Below are 24,331 nucleotides of genomic sequence, written 5' to 3' on the forward strand. Positions count from 1 at the left end.
ACTTAAAATTGAAACTTATCAAAATATAAAAATTTTAAATATAACTTCATCATTGAAAATAAAATATATTTCTATACTTTACCTTGTTTGGAAAAATAAAAGTCACGTTCTTTCATCGTGAATAATTGACACAAAGGATAATTAATAAGATTATTAGAAATTAATATAAAAACATTTTTTATTAAAATATATAAATATATATTATTTTCTTTTAAATAAGAATTTATTTATTTTTAAATAAAATTTTGAATTCATTTTATAATGAAAAAACTTTTTCATTTTTGAAAACTTATTATCAACCCAAATTTATAAACATCTAATATTTTATATGAAATCTAGGATATAAAAACATAGATAGACATACTTATAACAACATTCAACTTTTTCGAGAGAGTTGCCTTGGCTATAGATCCACATTGAGATTGGAGCATGGGCCACAACTTAAAGTGGTGTCGTGGTCATGGATGGATTAAAGAAGGAGACAGGGCTCGACCCTATGGGAGACTCAACCTCGGGGTCGAATGAATGTTTAGAGGAGCAGGTGAAGGATTGCACACGTAGCCTACCACGAAATGACGAGCTATAGGAATGCATTTACTATTGTAGGTTGTCATGGAGAAGGGGAGAATGTTGTGCAGAGAAAAAAGAGATTTTTTCGGAAACATTTGTCAGTGATGTTTGTGGAATGATTGAAGGCTTCTTGGAGTTACTGACAGTTTTTGGTATAGGTGAGATTTTCATTAAAGATGCCTCATTAGCTTTGTGTATTAAGGAAAGATTAGGTAAAAGTGTCATTGTCGAGTAGATCTAAGGTAACCCCATAGAGGATTCCCTACCTTAGGATTGATGGATGGTTGGAATTTCACCCAAGGTTTCTCCTAATGTGTCTTTTTTACAACATGGCAGTTACTCTTTGTATTATTTTCTAGTTACTTCTTTGTTAGAAGGATCCTCTCTGTTAGTTTATGGAAAGAACCGTGGACAGGGAAAGCAGGTTCAAGACAGTTTTTGCTTCGTGATGCACAACATAACTTTCTGATCTCTCAGGAACTAAGTGATGGGAATCCTAATTATATATAAATGAAGGCTCACCTCACCTTTCCTAGGCACGTTGAAACTTTTCTTCCGCACTTAATATGCATTTCTAACTTTAATAAGTTCTTAGGAAGGTTATATCTTGTGTTCCTAATGCATTTATTGCATAGGATATTGAGGATATTTGATTTAGATCACATGAAATATAGTCTCAAGGAAATTAGTGGACCCGGTCCCTACTGTAGGATGAACAATAATTAGTTTTCTTAGAGTAATTACTACCCCTCATTGTAAGTGCAAGGTCACAGGGAATTAGATCCTATCTTCTAGGACATTAGGAGGGAAACAATCCTTTCTTCAAGGAGGTTTCCCCTCAACTATTTTTGTATAAATAGGACATGAGTAGCCCATTATGGAGATTTTTTAAAGGTTGGACTCAATAGTAGCTAGTGAAGTATTTTTTCCTATTATTTTCAGTTATATCATACTTATCAGCATACTGTTTGATTGATGAAAATCACTCCATTGACTTCCACACTAATTTTTATTTAAAGGACTTGAGTCTCCTTGTGTTAGGGTCCAATCTAGCTTCTTTTTTATTTTTACTTTTATGCATTAGTTCAGTTATATATATATATATATATATATATATATATAGATATGAATATGGAATTATGGTTCTCAATATTTTTTTTGAAGGTTCATAAATATGTTTGTTTATAATTTTTCTTCATGAACCTTGTCTTAGTTAATTTATCCATAGCCATTTCATGAAATTTATTATTCTTTCTCATGTACTATCTTAGCTAGATTGTTGTTATTTACTTGTTCACATATTTTTACATTTTGTGTAAATAAATTCTTGTTTAATAGAAGTACATGAGAGTCCAAATTTTCCTATTCCTTTTATGAACTAATAAATTTGAGATACCTAAACTTGGAAAATGTTCCTTAACCCTTCTAAGACCTTCATTTACCTTCTTCACCCTTCACAACATATTTATACCTCATAAAACTTCTCGTGATTTTTTCTTAGAGAAAAACAGGGTCATCCTATAGTACTACACATATTGCCTCAAAAAAACTCTAGATTGGTACCAAAAGATTTTTTATCATTTCTTACCATATTACAACATTCATTAGAACTTAGATATGGAGTTTAGAGTTTCAGAGACCCCTTAGAAATGTTATTCTAGTAGATGTAACTGTCTTTATGCAATTAGGGTTTATTGTTTGTATGTCTTTTTTCAATTGCCAGTTGATTCATCATGCACCATAGAGTATGATTTATTTGTTGCGAACATTATTAAAATGATTTGTTTTGATTTATTTCATATTAGCTTAGGTTTATTTCTTTTCGTTAACTTTCTCGCAATTATCATAGATTTATTTCTTATGAAATAAAGTGCATTTACTTCTTATCATTTATCTTTATGCAATTAGAGTAGGGTTTATCTTATGTAATTTTTTTAATACAATATAGAATAGGGATTTATTTTTTTTGTTTCCTTTCCTTTAAGATAAAAAGGTCTTTGTGTTGTTCATTGGTTTTCTGAGCATTTCCTATAGCCTAGATAACAAAATTTGTCTCAATACATTTTAAATTCTCTTCAGTTTCGTCAGATCAATGAAAGATGGACATGTTGCATGTTTCACAGCTAGTGTTGACGTCACTTACATATGTACGAATCTCTGGTGGATAATTAAATTTGAGACTCTTAGGAGTTTCAATATTCTTTTTTTAATACTGAGGGTTGTAAATTTTTGGAATCATTTCTTGGGAGAGGTCAAAGTATGTGTTATTTTCTTCCCTAATAGATTCACTTCTTTTACTTTCTATAAAATAACAAAATGCATTAGTCATATTTCTTTTAAAAAGTAGAAAATTTAATTGCTTTAGCAATCTCATTCAATTTTTTATTTATAAAAATAGATAAATATTTCTTCAATACTGCAATGCCCTCCCTGTGCCCCCACTTGGTCATGTGTTGTTGTATGAACCACATCACCATCAACTTTTTCATGTAGAATAAGAAGAGGTGTTAGAGTAGTTAGAAGGATGCATGGAGCAATGCTACTTTGTCAACACATATCAACAAGGTATGAACTACCATTGCTCTTTCAATATAAGTTATAATGAAAAATTTTAACCTTAGTATCGACCTAGCACATCAAATTGGTCTATCTCCACTATATGGTCTTATCCTCCTCAATATGTCATTCCTCCTTCTCATCCATATCAACACTAGCCTCGTTAATGGGGTGATACATATTTCCCTCAACATCCTCAATATCCTCAATTCCAATATTAATATCATTGACTTCTACCACAACCATAACCTCAACCACAACCATCTCAATGACCCATTCCCACACAAATACTTACACAAAAATATATCAACCCAAACAATAAAGTAACTAAATCCAATTACAATGTTGAGCTACAAAATTTCCAAACAACTCCTCTCGATCTGAATGATATTCGTGTTAGATCATAAAAATTATTGCAAAAAAATATATTATGTTTGTGTCACTAAAGAACAACATCCAAAAGAAGAGTATCCAAAGGAGACTAAACAATCATTGACCGCATTTGATGGAGAGATGCCATTGGAGGCTAAGACTGAAGAATGTATATCATGCCTATCATCATATCCTTTATGTGTTAAAGAAGCTAATAAAAAACTATTTTAATATTTGAATGAAATGGAAGAAGAAGACATACAAAATGATCCACATAAGGAAGTGAACCAAGGGAATCAAAACTATATTTAACTTTGGACATTCTAGATAATCATTAAGATAGAACACCACTCTCTTCTTCAATAGTTCTTGGCATCATCACAATCAAACAAGTTGGTCTCTCAGATTCTACTATATATAAAAGGATATATTTCAAATCTGCATCAAAGTTTATCTATCACCATGTTGTGCAGAAGGATCCATTGTAAGTATTCGTATACTTCAAAAAAAAAAAAAAAATCAAGTAGAGTTGGATAAACTTAGAAAAATGAAAAAGAAAGAAATAATAAAAAAGAGAGAAAAACCTCAACTAAAAACATCCTTTGAGGGGCTTGATGAAGGAACATTAGCTGAAAACCTCTTTGAGGTAGCTTGCAAGTCCAAGAAAAGAGGAAAATAGAGCATTAAATATCCATAGTTGAAAACCTGGTTAAGGCACTTAGGGAAGACCTACTAGTCGAAAGTCTCTATGAGTCATATAGTGGGCCTCAACAAAAGAAAAGTAAAAAGAAAACATAGTGAAAAAATAACGATAAAAGATAAAAAGTGTTCTTCTTACCTTGATGAATTTACAGAGATTATAGGAAAAAATCATTTAAAAAAGTAGGCGTTTCGTCTTTCACATTCGGTTCCAAGTGTAATGTTTGCATCTCGAGAGGGATAAGGAAGCATCCCCACATCACTGTCATCCATTTAATAACCATGCACAAACTTCACCCATCATTTCCAAGCCTTTCCCTTTTATTTTCCTCGCTTCCCTGGTTTTTTACAAGAAATCTTCGTAATGCTATATGAATGCCATCGAATTAATAAAAAAGGGAAACAAATTATTTGGGCCATATCTTCTAAAATGTGCATCCATTTGTTAATATTTTTTATGGGGAGACACATAAGGGTTATGGAACATGCTAAAAAAAATTCAATAAATTCTAATGTATATCATTAAAAAAATGGCCATCATCACCTATATCCATTTCTCATTTTCCTGATATTAGTGCATCTAATGTCTGAGATGTTTTATAGGGAGATTCATAAGGGTGATGTTGTCATTCTCAAACAATTTTAGGAAATTATACTATGTATTTTCCATGAAAGTGACGAGCATCACCTACAATCATTTCACATTTTTCTCCAGATCCATGCATCCATTTGTCGAGATTTTTTATGGGGATATTCATAAAGGTGATGGTAACATGCAAAAAAAGGATGGGGAGAATAAATGTATCATTTGAGATATATTGACTAAATATCTTTTCTACAAGAAGTGGACACATTTTGAAGCCCGAATTTGGAAGAAATGCACAGATGAAAGTTTTTTCACCTACAAGCAAAGAAGAAGGTGTGTAGGATTCCCTAACATCCATGCATGCCATTTTAGCCTTCCAATTCATATTTCTCCCATTATTTTTCCATTGTTCAACCACACTATTCCAACCTTTCCCCTCCTTTCCTCTAAATCATCAACAAAAAATGCCTCTCTAATAGCACAAGTAGCTCCATCCTGAATTATGAAAATTTTGTAGAGGCTCCAACAACAAGAAATCATGAGTTTTAGGAGCTTCTATGGCTACTACAGGAAAGCACACAATCTTGTAGAAGCCTTTATATGCCCTACAGACATAGGTCTACATTTTAATAAGAAGAGGCATGGATTCAACTATATTTCTAGGACAAAGAAATGAGGGTTGAGCAGTTGTTGTAGATTTTTTACGGATTCAAATATTATTCCTATGTAATGTTTTATAGATGGCTATTCTAGTTCGAAAAGGCATACATATAGAATGTAGGCTAATATTAAAAAATAACGTGTAATTTAATATTAAAATTGGTAAGTTTGTAGGGAATTACATCCATTTCGTCTTATATATATGTAAAAATTGAGTGAAGTTTCCACCAAATTGGCTAATATTTTTTCAAAAAAAATCCAAAAATAGTAAGTTGGTAGAATTTCACCCCTAAAATTTCCTGTACTAGCTCCAATTAATCATATAGACTACTACACAATCATCAACCACCAACAACAATAGAATTTCATCTGTTTTAACCAAATATACATGGATGAACAATAGTAGCAATGAAATGACTCAAGAAGAACTCTCAAAGAAGTTGTAGCATCATCAGAACTTTGAGTAGATCATCAAATGAAGAAACAACATTCAAGACTTTAGGATCATCAAAGATAACCTCATCAATTATAACACCTGCAAGAGAATACCAAAGGTAAGTTCCAAGCGTGCATCTCACATAACCTATCCTTTGAACCTATTCTAGCTTGAAGAAACATTGAAAGTGTAAGAAACAATAGGTTATATAGCCATATTTATGTTGAAAATAGCAACAAGAAGTGATAAAAATAGAATCGAGAAATTCCAGTTTAATTTGTCCTTGAATTAAACTGATAATTAAAATCAAATTTTATTCTTATAGAAACTTATAATAGTTAACGAGAGTTAGTTAACTTAGTTAACTTAGGAATTTCGAGTTGGAAGTCTTTCTAAAGTCATATATATGTTCTCCCTATACTATAGGGGTCTAGGATGAGTTAAATATGAGGTGTAATTAGTTAACTCACTTTATTGAGTTAAGTCTAGTTAAATTAGTTCCAAACTGTTTGAGGAACTAATAGTAAGTTAACAGTCAGTTGATGCATTAGTGCACTCAATTAGTTCTACTCCAACTAACTTAATATTCCCTCATCAGAAGCTCATGCATGTTAATTCAGAGAAAGACCCAGTTGAGACTAGAGTGCAGGGACAATGTACTATTTGTTTTAGATTTTTCTGAGTTGAACTGATAATGCATGCAATTAGGAATCCATCCTTGAAAGGATTACGCAGTGAGGATTTCTCTTTAAATATGGGTTAATTCTCTAAAGAATTGTGCAAATAATTAGAAGCTTGGAATCTTGGAAATTTGGCTAAGTATTGGCCAAAGGAAGTCATGAGGCAGAGGATAGGAAATACTTGTGCAAGTTAAGATCAAGGTTGAGCAGAGCATATTGCATTCATCGAAATTCTTTGACTAAGGGTGCATTGGAATAGAGACTTCGAGAGCTTGTGAATAGTCTAATCTTTGGCCTTGAGCTTACTTATGAGTTGGAGATTGAATTTGCTGAGTGCTAGGATTTTTCTAGAGAGAACAAGAATTATAATTTCTTCTTGATTTTATCGATTAATACAATACAGATAGTAGGGGTTTTGAGTTGTGGCTTTCCCTGGATAAATATTGTGTTATGTGCCATTGATGTTCTTCCTCTTGTCGATTATTTTTTTTCTCTATCTTTACGTGCTTCTGGTGTAAAGAGTAGAAGTAGATTCTTGTCTCTTGTTTTAGTACATTACATGAGCTTGTGAATCTACAGGATTTTCTACATTGTATCGGAGCATCATTGTTTTTTGGGCTGAGATTTTGCAGAGAAGATATGAAAATTTATGTGAAAACATTTTAGAAACAAATAGAAGCTCTAGATTCCTTGCGAAAAATACCCAAATTAAAAAAAAAAAATCGACCGAATTGGAGTTCGCATGACAAAGATATCGCTGATTTAAAATTAGTTATTTTCCTAGAAAAATTTTTGACGGTGGGATAGAGGAAGATATGGTGAGCCTTGCTCTTCTTGGACTCCCAAAGAGTTGTCATAGTTATGAGTAATTTTTCAATGGTCGGGATAATCTTCCATATTGCGAAAGACTATGGTCGGATTTGATGCAGGATGAGATCAGGAGAAACACCAGAGATGGGACCTCTTCCGAGGAAGTGGAAGAGGATTTTGCCTTATCGAGTGAGGCAAAGAGGGCCAAGGGAAAGACGTCCCAAAGTGAGGAGGGTGGAAATAAGATGGACTTGATGAAAATCAAGTGTGTTCACTATCACAAGCATGGCCACTATGCCAAGAACTCCCCACAGAAGAAAATAAGCAAGATGAAGTCGACAGTAGCGACAACAGGTAAGGCTCTAGCTTCACAATTTGAACTTGATTTCACTCTCATTGAATACATGGCCAGAATTGACATGGGAGGCATGTGGTATCTTGATTTTATGGATTAATACAACACAGATAGTAGGGGTTTTGAGTTATGGCTTTCCCTAGATAAATATTGTGTTATGTGCCATTGATGTTCTTCCTCTTGTCGATTATTGTTTTGCTCTATATTTATGTGCTTCTAGTGTAAAGAGTAGAAGTAGATTCTTGTCTCTTGTTTTAGTACATTACATGAGCTTGTGAATCTACAGGATTTTCTACATTGTATCGGAGCATCGTTGTTTTTTGGGTCGAGAGTTTGCAGAGAAGATATGAAAAATTATGTGAAAAAATTTTAGAAACAAATAACAATTCTGGATTCCTTGCGAAAAAATACCCAAATTTAAAAAAAGAAATCGACGAAATTGGAGTTTGGATGACAAAGATATCACTGATTTAAAATTAGTTATTTTCCTAGAAAATTTTGTGAGGGTGGGACAGAGGAAGATATGGTGAGCCTTGCTCTTCTTGGACTCCCAAAGAGTTGTCATAGTTATGAGTACTTTGTCAATGGTCGGGAGAAGCTTCCATATTGGGAATGACTATGGTCGGATTTGATGTAGGATGAGATCGGGAGAAACACCAAAGATGGGACCTCTTCCAAGGAAGTGGAAGAGGATTTTTCCTTATCGAGTAAGGCAAAGAAGGCCAAGGGAAAGATGACCCAAGGTGAGGAGGGTGGAAATAAGATGGACTTGATGAAAATCAAGTGTGTTCACTGTCATGAGCATGGCCACTATGCCAAGAACTCCCCATAGAAGAAAGAAAGCAAGAAGGAGTCGATAGTAGCGACAACAGGTGAGGCTCTAGCTTCACAATCCGAACTTGATTTCACTCTCATTGAATGGATGGCCAGAATTGCCATGGGAGGCATGTGGTATCTTGACAACAGTGCATCGTTCTATATGATGTGGAATAGAGATATGTTTAGTGGTTTTAAGGAGAAATACCTCAAGAAAAGCATAGAGTTTGAAGATGACAAGAGGTATAGAGCTACCAGGATCGGTATGGTTTCCTTTCAGAGTCTGGCTCCCCTCTCAGGATCACATATGTGATTTATGTTCTGGGACTAGATAAGAATCTTATTTCAGTCACAGTTTTGGAAGGCCATGGATATAATGTGTTTTTTAGTAAGGGAAATCTTTTCCTTGGACACACCACCATGGGATAGGTGAAACATATCGGTGCGCGGGTGAGGAACCTATATGTTCTTGAGGTTCAAGATGCATATAGAGTCTTGAGGAGAAAGACAAAGGTTAGAGACTTGTTGTTTGATAGGGAGAGTAAATTACCTCTCAACATGCAGTCCTTGGAGAAGCCTCAGAAGCAACTTGAGGAAGTTGTGGAGCAGTGAAAACTAGAGAAGCTAAGAGGAGACTGAGTGGAGAGTTCCACTCAAGTAGAGAAGAAGGAGTCTCAGACAATTGTGGAGCAGCAATAATTAGATAAGCTAAGAAGAGACCTAGTGGAGGCATCCAGTCATGCAGAGACCTCCAGTACGGGGAAATTTCGATCCAAGTGGGAAGAGGGATCACATGCAACCATACCTCGAGGTGAGAGGTGGGGCGATTTGAAGTGATAGTCCCAAGGGGGCTAAAATTGGGTAGGGTCCATTGGGTCATTTTATTTCATGGATCATACCTTTCTACAGGAGCCAAAAGTACATAGTAGCAGGAGGAATTAGTGGGATTGATGCACTAAGAGATCAAACTGACATAGGCTAGAGCAATCAGATACTGAAGAAATGTAGAGAGGGTTGAAAATAGTGCATAAAGGAAGAGTCAATAGAAGTATGTAGTTTTCAGTTAATAAAGTCAATAGTAGTCAGAGACTTTGATGGTAGAGGCATCATTCTGATTCAGGTTGGATGTTCTTTTTGTTTTTGAAGTTGCTAGAGCAAAAACACTCAAGAGAAGTGTTGCATGCAGAAAATTCCAAAGGTTTAGGATCGGGATCGAGTTGAATTCCTTTCTTGTTGACAAGGAGTGTTCAAAATAGAAACAAGAAATGATAAAAATAGAATCCATAAATTCCATTTTAATTTGTCCTTGAATTATACTGAGAAATAAAATCGAATTTTATTCTCATAATAACTTGTAATAGTTAACTAGAGTGAGTTGACTTAGTTAACTTAGGAATTTTGAGTTGGAAGTCTTTCTGAAGTCATGTATATGTTATCCCTATATTATATGGGTCCAGGATGAGTTAAGTATGAGTTATAATTAGTTAGCTCAGTTTATTGAGTTAAGTCCAGTTAAATTAGTTCCAAATTATTTGAGGAATTAATAGTGAGTTAACAATCAGTTGATACATTAGTGCACTCAACTAGTGCTACTCTGGTTAACTGTAAATTACTGCATCCGAAAAACATGCATGTTGATTCTGAGAAAGACCTAGTTGAGACTATAGTGTAGGGACAATGTACTATTTGTTTTAGATTTTTCTAAGTTGCACTGATAGTGCATGCAACTAGGAACTAATCCTTGAAAGGATTGGGAAATGAGGATTAAAATATGGGCTAATTCTCTCAAGAATTTTGCAAAGAATTAGAAGCTTGGATGCTTGGAAATATGGCTAAGTATTAGCCAAAGGAATTCATCACATGGAGGATAGGAAACAGTTATGCAGGTTAAGCTCAAGGTAGAGCAGAGCATATTGTATTCATCCAAATTATTTGACGAAGGGTGCATTGGAATAAAGACTTGGAGAGCTTGTGAAGAGGCTAAGCTTTGGCCTTGAGCTTTATTATGAGTTGCAGATTGAATTTGCTTAGTGTTGGGATTGTTCTAGAAAGAACAAGCATTGTAATTTCATCTTGATTTTTTGGATTAATACAATACATATAGTAGGGCTTTTGAGCTATGGCTTTCCCCGGATAAATATTGTGTTATGTGCCATTGATATTCTTCCTCTTGTCAATTATTGTTTTGTTTTATCTTTATGTGCTTCTGTTGTAAAGTGGAGAAGTAGATTCTTGTCTCTTGTTTTAGTAGATTACATGAGCTTATGAATCTACAGGTTTTCTACAATTTATTTAGAGTAGCTTAGGTGACATCTAGCGGTAAACTCACCTTTTCTCCAAAATACACCCACACATGTAGGAGAGGAACAAGATAAAAGTGTACAATATGCAAGAAAGTGGGTTGTCCTTGTCAAATAAAAAATAGGTGGGGTCCATCTGACTTAATTCAAAGCACTCCAATTTTTTTTTGCATAGAATATTGTTACAAAAAATTTAAAAAAATTGTGGACCCTCCATCTCTCGACATGAAAACTAGCTACTACAAGAACCTATAGGAGATATTATAGGAAACATATGGATTACTAGAAGAACCTACAGGTGTTGTAATAGGAAATAGACAAATTACTAGATGAAGTTGATATTTTTCCCAAAACAACCACAAAAACTTCAAATGACTTAAAAGGCAAGGGTATATTTGAAATATATGTAATTAAAAGGTCTCACCACTGATATTTTTCATAAGAAAGAGTGTCGAAATTATCTCAGTTATCAAGAATAGTTTTCTATTTTAGACAATTTGAGTTAAAGAAGTAAAGCAAGAAGATAATTTGATATTTTTTTCAAGAGACACAAAGTGGGAAAATGATGAGGAATTGCAGGGACTAATTAGTGGCAAGTCATTTCCTATCCTTGAAAATAAGAAAATGTGCGTATTTTCTTTACTATAGAAATCCTTATTACACCTGAAACCCTAAACTCTTATAATAGAAGAGACCCAAGCAAAGACCTAAACCGAGTTAGAAGAGGGAAATGACTAGAAAGATGTTGAAGAACATGTATGCTTCCATCCATTAGGGGTGACTACATCCACATTAGCATGAGATGTCAGAAAATTCATAAGAGGCATACATGAAGAATAACAAGGAAAGGAAGATGATTTAGCTTCTCAAAGGATTAACAACATATTCAGTAAATGGCTATGATGTGCCTCCAAATTAGATAAAATTAAGTCCCATCTAACCTTCCCTAGGTACATTTAACATTTCATTTTACACTTAAAAATGTAGTTTTCATCTTTAATATGTTATTAGGAAGGTTAGATATTATTTTCATATCTTGTATGCATAATACATTTATTGTCAAGGATGTTAACAATATTCAATCTCATCAAAAGAAATCTATTCTAGAGAAAAGCAAAATACTTGATCCTTGTTGCAGGATGAACAAAATTTGGTTGGCCTAGAGAAATTACTACTCCTCCCTATACCTCTGAGGCCACAAGGAGCAGTCTGCTCTTCAAGGACGCTTCTCCCCAACTGTTATTTTTATAAATAACAGGATTCAATAACCTATTAGGGATTGAAATTTCAGGCATTAGAGGTACCATTATTTACTGAAGAATTTTTGCATGATATTCTCACTTCTATCATCCACCATGTATTAGCAAATTGTTTGATTAATGAAAAACACTTCCTTGCTTCCAATCTATTTTTATTTAATGGATTTGTGTTTCTTTCTCTTAGGGCACTACTTAGGTTCTTAGGCCCCATTTTTTTCATTTTTACTTTGCATGCATTAGTTCAACTATATAGACTTTTGGCATTTTAGTTCTTAATATTGTTTTATGCAGGTTGATAGAATTGTTTAAAATATTTTTTCATGCATATTGTCTTAGTGAATTTAGACATAGTCCTCTTATGCAATTTAATATTCTTTCTCATCCACTAGACTACATAAATTACTATTCTTTACTTATTGTTCACATATCTATGCATTTTTTGTAAATAAACTCCTATTTTGCATAGCTACAAGATAGCTTATATTTTCATATTCATTGCATGAACTTGTCAATTGGAGGTATTTGAGCTTGGAAAAGGCTCATTTACCCTTATACAACCTTCCTCCACCTTCTTCACTATTAGGTTGTTTCCTGTAGCAAAACAAGTTCATCTTGTATTAGTATGTAAATGCCCTTAGAACACCTCTCGATTTGTCTCGAAAGCTTGTTTATCATTCCTTATCATATTACAACACTTATTAGACATTAAGGATAGAGTTTAAAGTTTTAGACACCCCTTAGAAACTTTACCCTAGTAATTGTAACTTTCTTTCTGCAATTAGGGTTTTTTGTTTGTATGTCTTATTTCAACTATAAGTTGATTGATCATACACCATAGAGTAGGATTGATTTTTCTCTAGAATTATTGAAATTATTTTCTTTGATTTCTTACATATTAGATTGTGTTTTTTTCCTGTCATTGACTTAGGCCTGCAATTATCATAGATTTATTTCCTGCAAAATAGAGTACATCTACTTGTTTTCATTTACATTTATTTAATTAGTTTAGGGTTTACCTTCCATTATTTGCTTTTTGCAAGATAGAATAGATATTTTCTTTCATTGTTTCCTCTTCTCCATGCTAGATTAGGTCTATTTTCTGTTGATTGGTTTATAAGAACTTCCTATAGCCTAGATACAAAAAGTGATCTATTTTCATTTTAGCTTCTCTTTAATCCGATTAGATCAAGGAAAGGACACAAGTCATGATGAACACATAGTGAATACACCTACTAAGTTTGTATGAATGTCGGGTTGATAGTTAGAGTTGAGACCATTAGGAGTTTCAATATTCTTGTTGTAACACTAAGGGCCATCGCTAAGTGGTTCCCAAACATTTTCATATTTGGAGGAGATTGTTGCTGTATCATCCTTGCAAATAAATTCCCTTGGGACCAATGCTAGGAATAACTCAACTTTCACTTTAAGTAATAGTGGAATAATTGCAGAGGATTTGGAAAGGAATCCTATACTGGGGTTTTTAATTTATTGAAAATACCTAAAGATATTCTTGCAACAAAAGAAAGTTTGAATTATCTATCATGAGGAGGAGGATTAGAAGGGTTATGAAATAGAAGAAATAAATGATGTGTGAGAATTCAAGTCTAGAAGAAGAAAATATTGCTTTCGAGAAGGATGTTCTACTAAAGGAAGTGGTTATATTTGTAGACATAGTGGTCATGGGGAACAATAGAGGAAAAAGATTTAATTTAACTTGCTTGAAGTGATGGGTGGATCGATCATGGGGCTCAAAGGGAAGGGACCTGCCAGAAGTTATGCATTTGACTAGTGGTTAGATCCTTCTACTCTTAAATTCTAAGGAAGCTGAAAAAAAGGCCGTGGATAAGACCTATAGAATTGACTCCTTTTTATTCTTGTAGAAGCATTGGAAACTAATTTTTGATGCTACAAGAAAGGGCTAGACTAGGCCCCTATGTGGGTTAGGTAATTGGGATTACCCATTAAATTTTGATCTAAGGATGTTTTGTGAGATATCATAAATACATTGGTCATATTATAGGAATAATATTTGTCTTATAGAGAAACAAATATCACAAATGTGGCTATAATTTATCCAATATTAGATACTAGATGTGGGTTATTAGCAGAAATGAATCTCAATGTATTGGGGTATTCTAAAAAAAATGGATTTTGAGGGTATTCCCTCCGTGTGTAGACATTTCCATATATCCAAAGAGTTCACCTTTCCATTTAGTATCCAACAAAACAATGGATCCCCATCATGGGATAGAAGGAAAGGAGACCCTCTAGTTGATCAGCTAGAAGAGGAAGGGTTGGTTTCTATAGATGAAAAAAGGCATGTCATTCCTGTGTAGAGGCTCTATCTATTGGAACTACATAGGACTAGAGTTTTCACTTGACACCGCAAGAGGAGAGACAAGTGTAAGTCGAATATGGGATCCCATAGACTAATGATATATGTACCCCTTTTTCATTTCCTTCTATTTCTTTTGAATTTTCAAATGGTTCTTCTGAAATTTTAGTTTTGGTTGAAGGTGGACCTTCTCCTTTGTTCTCTCCAAGACATGGCTTGTCCTCTCAATTACCCTTCTGCCACTCAGTGGATTCTTTGTTTATTCCTTCACCCATTGTGTTGTCCACCACTAAAATCTCCCTGAAATCATATCATACCCTTTCACGATATCATATATATCCTCAAACTCTAAATTTAACTACTTCTATTCTCTCGAAGGAATTAGGCCTTAACCCTATTTTCATAAGTGGAGAATAAGGAAGAGGATATAAATCTCATCTCTTCAAAGCCCGGGTTAAAGTTCATCTTGATATGGTAGTAATAAAATAAATTTCTATAGATGATGTGGTTAGAGAAGTGAAATACATTCAATGCGTTACCCCATGATTATACAATCCTTCAATTATATGGGCTTGTCTAGTCCCCCCAAGAAATTAAATATCCATACATTAGTAGAGTTGCAAAGTTTGTATTTTCTCCAGTTACAGTAAAAAATTGGACAAGGGAAAATAGATGGTAATTTGTAAACAAATATTCTTAAAAGGTGGAGCTTTATTTATATTGATGTGCATGGTCGTTCTGCAAGTTTAACAGTTAGATGGAATGCTAAGAAACTTTTCCACAACAACTCTTGGGCAATGTAGTCTATGTTAGGAGTAGAAGTTTTCTTGGAAAAGTTGGGGATGGATTTAGTAGTACTAAATTCATATTGTTCATATTAGGAGCATATATCATTTTGGTAACTTTCGTGTCATGTGTATTTTCTCCTCAAAAAATTTATTGTGGGAGGGGATGTCAACTTTTCACTGGGGGTGGCAGAAGTATAGGATCCTCTCTCCAGACATGATAATATTACATATGAGTTCATACATCTCCTTAGATAGAGTAAGATGATTGATCTAGATATGATAAACTATGACCTACTTGGACGAATAACCAAGTATGGGATGAAAGGGTTTCCAAAATACTAGATATGTTTCTACTTTCCAAATATTTGGTGGATCGCCTACCTTTACTTCATCAGTGGGTAGACTCTAGAGGAGAATCAAATAACAACCCTATATTTTTTTAAATTGGGGTGTGTAGTAAACCTCATAGCCATAATAAGTTCAATTCGTCCTAACTAGTAGATCAATAATTCAACACTCTTATCCATTCTACTTGGATTCCTTTTGATCTCAAGAATGACATTTTAATAGAAAATCATTTTGCTACAATTTTTCCTATGGTTAACAATGTGACTATGGAATGGGAAGCTTGGAAAAGGCTTAGAGAAGACCAAGAGCTCAAATTTGTGGAATTGGAATTAAAATCCCTAGGTGAGGAAGATGGAGAGGGTTTCTTGACAATGGATTCTAGAGGAATATTCATGCAACTAGAAGCAAGGTGAAAAGGTTTCTTAAAGGGGAAAGAAGCTACCTAGAGGCTTAAGAGTAGAGCTATATAGTTTTAATGTGGGGATGAAAAAATGAAATTCTTTTGGAGCTTTGCTAAAGGGGGGAAATTGGAAAACACAATATGGAGCCTAGATGACTATAAAGTAATTAAATTGAATACTTCCAAGGATTTTTCCCACCTTGGGAAAATCCATTTAATTAATTCATTCAATGTTAGTAGAGGAACATCCATTGAATAATTAGCATAGATAGATCAATTATTCTCAAATTTTCTAGAAGAGGGAGATAATTATGTGTTGATGAAGGAAATAAATGAAGAAGAATTATTGGGGATTATCCATAGTTTTAGAAAGGACAAGAGTCTAGGGTTGGATGAGTAGATCATGAAATTATTTTTTTTTGGTTTTTTAACTTATTGGGAAAGATCTTCTTCAGGTGGTGGAAGAGTCTAGGAGGTCAGAAAGTGTCCTCCTAACTTTCAATTCTACATTCTTAGCCCTCATTTCAAAGAAGGAAAACTCATGCACTTTTGATTATTTCTGGCCAATCTCTCTTTGTAATTATATTTATAATATCATCTCAAAAGTAGTCACCACAAGAATTAATCCAATCCTTTCCTGAGATATTTCTAAGGAGCACTTTGGCTTTCTTAATGGTCCACAATTTCATGAAGTAGTCTGGTTGTTTCACAAAGGACTTCACAATCATAAATCAAGAGGACTAAAAGGTGCAACCTTGAAAGTTTACTTATCCAAAGTAACATATGTTGGTAACCTCACATGAAAATACTTGGAGTTAGAATTTTTTTACAGCATTTACCAATGTGTAAGTTTACTAATTACCTTGCACATTCCTTAAATGGCCATTATATAAACCATCATCATTACATAAGGTAATCTTTAGTAAAGGTATAACAATTAACACAATTATTAACTCTCATTGTTGTAGCATATTAACTTAAACTTATAGATTTAAGCTTGCATTAATCCTATGATTATTTTACTTTTGTTAGTTAATCACATTATTGATAAATATAAACATCACACCATGAAAGGAATCAACATCATAAAAAATGGCAGAATAAGAAATCACATCATTAGACATTGATATATAGAGGAAATCCTTTAGGGTGAAAACTAGCAAACATTTAATTTTATTATTAAACACTCATGAGGGTGTTCACCCCTCACTTAATGGCTCTTAAGGGAGTCCATCCCATAAACATTGTCATAAACTATTAAAAATAATGTCATCTCAGAAACAACATAACTAGTTATAAGCTATTACAATCATCATGACATCATTCATCCCCAAACCCTTGAGCATTGTGACTTTAGGGCTTGGTTCTTTCCATCAGTGGATTTTATTGTAGTGGAAATTCCTTCAATTTTCATAGACCAATAATTATTTCCTTCGATAATGGCAAACATAATGCATGTTTGCATAGATCACAGTCATTTCCTACAAATTCTACTGTTAGCAAGAAGTGATATCAAGATTAGATTAAGTATTAATAAAACCAATAAAAAATTTGTACTATTGATGTTTCATCATATATTCATGTGCATTCACGAAATGTTGAAAAAACATTGCAACATGCTTCCTTTAACAATCACTACACATGCATTAATCATAAGCATCTAACTATTATAGCATGCCTATAAATAAATAACTCATTAACTACTATTCCCATTGCACAAGCAAACCTTTCTTTTGAAGGGGAAGACCACTACAATTTTCCTCATACTTTTAAAGGAACCTAGGACACTAGCCATTATTTTTCATGGAACTACATAAACTTTTGACAATTGCATGTAGATACATAATCTTTTATCAAAACAAAACTAACATAACCCTGCATGAAAATGCATAATATTTCCAAAAGAAAGCTAACATAATCTTGCATGCAACTACATAATCTTTCCAAGAACATCTTTTCCAAGAATATTTATTTGTAATACCTATTGCACAAAAATATACACGTTCTATTCCAAGTAAACCTAACATATTTATTGCATGCAATTACATATTTATTTTCAAAAGATCTAAAAAAATAGTTATATTCTTCTTTGCATGTATATATATATATATATCTATATATATCTATATATATATATATATCTATATATATATATATATATATATATATATATATATATATAGATAGATATATATAGATATATATATATATATATATATATATATATATATATATATATATATATATATATAGATATAGATATAGATATAGATATATATATATACATACATACAAAAAAATCTATCATATTGACTTATTATTTTCATGCAAGATCAATAGAAATAATTGATCACAAAACAACACATTCTTTTCCAAGAACACTAATACATTAACGATCTCTATATGTACATAAGAAATTATTATTTTCAAGATATTGTTTTCCAAAAAAAATCGTAGTGGTTGTTCATTCCATGCATGATCCGGATTTAAACAGGAATGCAACAAATTACAAATATAACCATAAATACAAAGATGCAGTAGAAATAACACTTAATTTCATTAGTATCAAATACTGAAATATGCTTACAAATAGAATGGAAATAAGACTCGCTTGGGTGATGGTAGCTTATCTCTGTGAAGAGATGTGGCGGCTACATGCCTCTGAACTATTTTACAATGAGGCTCAAGGGACTTTTTATTGTTGAACAATAAGAACAAACCCTAAACAACCAAAACACTAACCCGAGGAGATGTAATGCCAAGAGTTTATGGGCTGCGTTGGGGTTAGTTGGACAACCAACTTCCTGAAGTCGCAACTTGGTCATGTTATCTCCGTTTGACGTGCATGATACCCCATTACAAAGATCTCACCGAGGACTAGAATGAAAATATCATTTTTTTTTTTAAATTCTCATGGTAGATTTCCAAAAAAAAGTTTTTTAGGGCCTCAAAACGGCTCTTGAAGTTTAAGACCCGAAAAAGTGCTAAAAATAGTAAATTGTGCTATAATTAAGGAAACTAAAAATTGAAAGAAACAGTGTTGGGTGGCCACCAATATCCACTTGGATTAGCCCTTCCCCCTTAGGAAGAAATGGTCTCCAATACGTTGAGTTCTTCCATGAGATGAGGAAACTTCTGTTGAACTTGGTACTTGGTGAGCCACTTGCCCTAGTGAAGAAGGTGGCCTGCTTTGACAACTTGATACATTTGGATCTTCTGTTGGAAAGTGTGCTTGACCTACGTGTCCATGATCCGATCAGTTGTTTCTTGTTCCATGCAATCTGGATTTAGTCCAAGGAATGGGGGAATGTTGAGCTCAAATTCATTATCTTCGATAGCCTTGGTACTGGTATAAGGACCATATCAAAGTGGTCTTAGTTTCCGATAGGCTTTGGTAAGGTGTTCCTTTTGCAAATGCAACCAGACTTTGTGGACCACCTGAAACTTATGTGGCACCCGATTTTGATCATGTTGCTACTTATACTTGGCATTTGATTTCTCCATAATGTCATGGACCTCTTGGCGGATATGTTAGATGTGTTCAATGAAGTTGTTTGGCTTATTGGTTTTAGACTGGACATGAGACGAATCTGCTTGAGTAGCCCCAAATGGCATGGCCACATCAATGGGACATAGTGGTTGGAATCCCAAGCCCACCTGAAAAGGGTTGTGGCTAATCGAGTTGTGTAGAGCCCATTATACCTGTGTTGGACATAGGGAAGGCTCTCATCTCATGTGCATGGATGATTTGAGTTGTACATGTGCATAATTTCTATGATCATCTTGTTGACGACCTCTGTCAGGCCATCAGTTTGGGGATGGTAAGCTGTGGACTTAGTGAGCTTGGTGTCCAGCATCGACCAGAGACTGGGCCAACATGTACTGAGGAACCTGTTGTCTCGATCTGAGATGATAGACTGTGGGATCCCAAATTGTACCCACACTCACTCAGAGAAGACTTTCATAGTGGCTTCCACTGTGATATTCTTCTTGCAGGCAGCCATAATGGACATCTTCGAGAATCTATCGATGGCCACAAAAACACAATCTTTTCCATGCTTTGTAGAAGGAAGGACTGACATGTAATCCATGGAGATAGATTCCCAAGGTCAACTAGGGGTAGGTAGCAGAGTACAGAGGCCTTGCTTCTAGTTGGTCAGTTTGGCAATGGCTTAGGCAGTGTAGAATTCTATGTATTTCCCGACATCCTATCAAAGTTTCAACTAATAGAAATACTTTTGCAGCACTGCCATGATTTTCTCGACCCCGAAATGTCTAGCGGCCCAATTGTAGTCTACTTCCCAAATCATCTTGTTATGCTCACTTGAAGGAACACAAAGGTGTCCCAGGTGGCGTAATAGGGTATCCTGGAGGTGAAAATCTAGAACTTATTGACCCTCCAAGAGCGCCTATTATGTGTGGCCGAATATTGGGTCGCTTTGGTAGAGAAGTGGCCTATTAGATCTCTCGTGCCCACAAGAGTTCAGCACGGTGGTTAACGCCATGATCGGTGATCGACTGAGGCAATCTGCAACATTATTGTTGCTACCCTTCTTATGCTCAGTATTCAAATGGAATTGTTGCAAGTATGTGGACCACTTCTGATGGCAATCCTTCGGAAACTTCCCTTGCATCTGTATGAACTGCAGGGGCCGGTGGTCTATGTGGATGACCATTTCCTTCCCCAAAATGTAATGCTTCCATTATTGGCAGGCCTGCACGATGGAATACATCTCTTTGTCATAAGTGGGATACTTCCGGATTGTGTCTGAAAATGTCTCACTGTGATATGCCACTAGATGCCCCTGTTGAGTAAGGACTGCCCCAATAGCATAGTCGGAGGCATCTATCTCGATCTCAAATGGTTGTTGCAAGTCTACTAATGTGAGCACGGGTGCAGACCAGACGCGATGTTTCAACTCTGTGAATGCCTTCTGTTGAGATTCAGATGAAAATAATTTTTCTTTCACTTCTCGTTTTGTGACTTGACTCAAGGGCTAAGTGATATGAGATAATCCCAACACAAACCTGCAGTAGAAATTGAGAAGACCCAGAAAGCTATGGAGGTCTGTCAGAGTGGTTGGAGCTGGCTAATCCCGAATGACTTGGATCTTTTCTAGATCCACATGCACCCCTCGTTCATCAATAATGTATCCAAAATACTAAACCTGGGTCATGCCAAAAGTCCATTTCTCCAAATTGGCACATAGCTTGTGTTGTCGTAGTGTTTGGAGAACTTGTCGGACGTGGTGGAGGTGCTCTTCCCAAGTCTAGCTGAAGATCAAGATATCATCCAAGTATACCACTACAAATGAGTTGCTGAATGGCCGCAAGATGTCATTCATTAGCCTCATGAAGGTTGTATGAGCATTTTTCAACCTGAAAGGCATAACCAACCATTCAAAAAGGCCCTCCATGGCTTTGCAGGTTGTCTTCCAAGTGATATCCCGGTGATATCCTGATTTCAAGTTGATCTTGCTGAAATATTTTGCCCCCTTCAGTCGGTCCAGAAGGTCATCAATCCATGGGATTGGGTACCTATTCTAGACAATGATCTTCTTCAACACCTGATAGTCAATACAAAGTCTCCAAGTCCCATCCTTATTCTGTACCAACATGATCGGGCTCCCATAGGGTGATGAAATCAGACGGATGTGACCTTTCTGCAGCAGCTCCTGAATCTACCTCTTGATTTTGTCATTCTCTAGAATGGAGCACCGATAGATTGGTCTGTTGGGCAGTGGCGCACCTGGGGTTACATCGATGGAGTGCTTCACTTGACAGTGTAGAGGCACCCCTGCGGGGGAGGTGAAGATGTCCTCATACTCCTCCATGACCTTGTTCATCTGTTGGCATCGTGTGGAGGGGCCCTGTCTAGAGGTCATGGCCACCATCTTCTTATTCCCCTAAGGGCATATCATTAGGAAAAAAAAATTCCCAGTATTGGAAATGAGCTTATTGTATTGTTTTGTAGTAATCAAAGAGATGATGGTAGGTAGTGCTACCTTCGGTATCCTACAAAACTTATTTCCCAAAGTAACAATAACATCATGAGGCCTTGACTCATACACATCATGTCACTTCCTTAAGTATGGTTGGCGTAATAATACATCACAAACATCAAGGGGAGCAACATCACATAATACCTCATCCATGAAGGGCTTGATGTTGTATGGAAGGCGACATTGTTGGCTCACGTGAAGATCTCATCCTTGGCGAAGCCACCCAATGGTGTACGATTGTCGATGTTCTATGGTCGGTAAGCCCAGCCACTTCACGACCTCTGCCAAAATGAGGTTCTTTGGCTCCCGCTGTCAATAATGAACTGTAGTGGGGAACCCTTTACCCACATCTGGGAGTGGAAGAGGTGCTCCTCCTCCTCTGGATCTTCGAGTTCCTCGTTCTAGATCTTCATGGTGGAAATGGTGGTGTTGGGCTCTGCATCGATAACATGCTTCCCATTGTCGTTCCCCTCGTCGGGTACTAACTCATAGTTAGAACATGCATCTGATTCTGAATCCTTTAGCTCGGCCATCAGTGACTGCTTGGCTCGACACTCACTTGTGTTGTGAGTGGAGTTGTTATGGAACTCACACCACTTTCTCGTGTCCTTCTTTGGCTTTGCAGTATAATTCTTTGCTTACAGATTTGGCGGGTTGTACTGCACCACCCCGCCTTGGCTTTGTCCTTTGTTCTGTGGTTTGGGGGCACCTTTCCCTTGCTTCAGATTCGCAGATCCAAAGTCTCGCTTCTTCTATTTAAACTTTTACTCGATCTTCACGGCATATTGGTATGTCGTGCCATTTGAGGAGATGTCCAGGAATTCCATCTCATCCTGGATGCACCTGTGCAGGTAGTCGTGGTACTTGAGAACTAAATTCTTCTTAGAATCCTTGATACCTAACTTCATGCGAAGGGTATGAAAAACATTGGTAAACTCTGGCACATCTTAGTCCCTTCCCTGTTGCAGTGTTGTCCACTTTACGTATTTGTCCTCATAGCTCTCGATAGGGTCGTACTTCTCCTTGATGGCATCCTAGAATGAGTTCCAAGTGGGTGCGGATGAAAACAGTGACTTTGTACTTCCATCCTTCTACTCACAGTAGGTTTCCCACCAGTCCTTGACATGGGGGGCTACTTTGAGAAGTGCAACAATGATCTTTTCCCCACTAGAAAAATCATGAACGAAAAAATATCCTTCTACCAGATTTAACCATTTATCTACAACGTCTGCATCTATCTGACACTCAAATATGGGAATGTCAAAGTTAAATTGTACCTTAAAGGGTGTGGCACTTCCAGATTAGCTCCCAAAAGTAGATGTGTCGCCCTTGGGTAGCAACTGAAGGATCTAGGAAAAGTTGTCCATCATCGCATTCCTTTCTCACTCGAGGGCTTCTTCGAGCAATATTTTGATAGGATCTCCTGCACCCTCATCTTTCTTTTCATTTTCCATGGGAGGCCGTCAAGATTTGTGAGGTTGGTCTTGCGAAGGTTCGACTAGCTCAAGCCCTAACTCCTTATATCCCGACCTCCTTGCGGACATGCAAAGAAAAACAAAGAAAGAGTAAACTGCTTTGATACCACTGATCTCGATTTAAACAGGAACACAACAAATTACAGATATAAGCATAAATACAAAGATGGAGTAGAAATAACACTTCATTTCATTAATATCAAATATTGAAATATGCTTACAAATCGAATGGAAATAAGACTAGCTCGGGTGATGGTAGCTTATGTTTGAGAAAAGATGTGGTGGCTACATTCCTCTGAACTGTGTTACAATGAGGCTCAAGGGCCTTTTTATTATTGAACAATAAGAGCAAACCCTAAACAACCAGAACCCCAACCTGAGGAGATTTAACACCAAGAGTGTATGGGCCTCGTTGGGGTTAGTTGGACATCCAACTTCACAAGGTCACAACTTGGTCATGTTATCTCTATTTGATGCGCATGATACCCCATTAGAAATATCTCTCTCAGGACTACGATGGAAAAGACATTTTTATCAAAAAATCGTTGGGGGTAGATTTCCAAAAAAATGTCATTTAGGGCCTCACAACGACTCCGAAATTTTAGGACCTGAAAACTACTAAAAATAGTAAATTTTGCTATAATTAAGGAAAATGAAAAACTAAAATAAATAATGATGGGGGTCCAAGTGGAATTGGTTGGTGGTCGCCAATATCCACCGAAATCAATGCATGCAAAAACACATATTTTTTTTCAAGATATCTACCTGAAATAGTTGTTCTATCCATTCATAAAAAATACAAATTTCCTGTAGCCTTTTCAGGACAACAACATGGGTCACACGGATTCATTAGTTATTTTCAAGAAATTACTCTAGTTAAATTT

Source organism: Pinus tabuliformis, chromosome 1_2 (assembly GCF_031772625.1).
Source record: "Pinus tabuliformis cultivar Carrire ecotype Pingquan chromosome 1_2, CPIR1, whole genome shotgun sequence".
Classification (NCBI taxonomy): Eukaryota; Viridiplantae; Streptophyta; class Pinopsida; order Pinales; family Pinaceae; genus Pinus; species Pinus tabuliformis.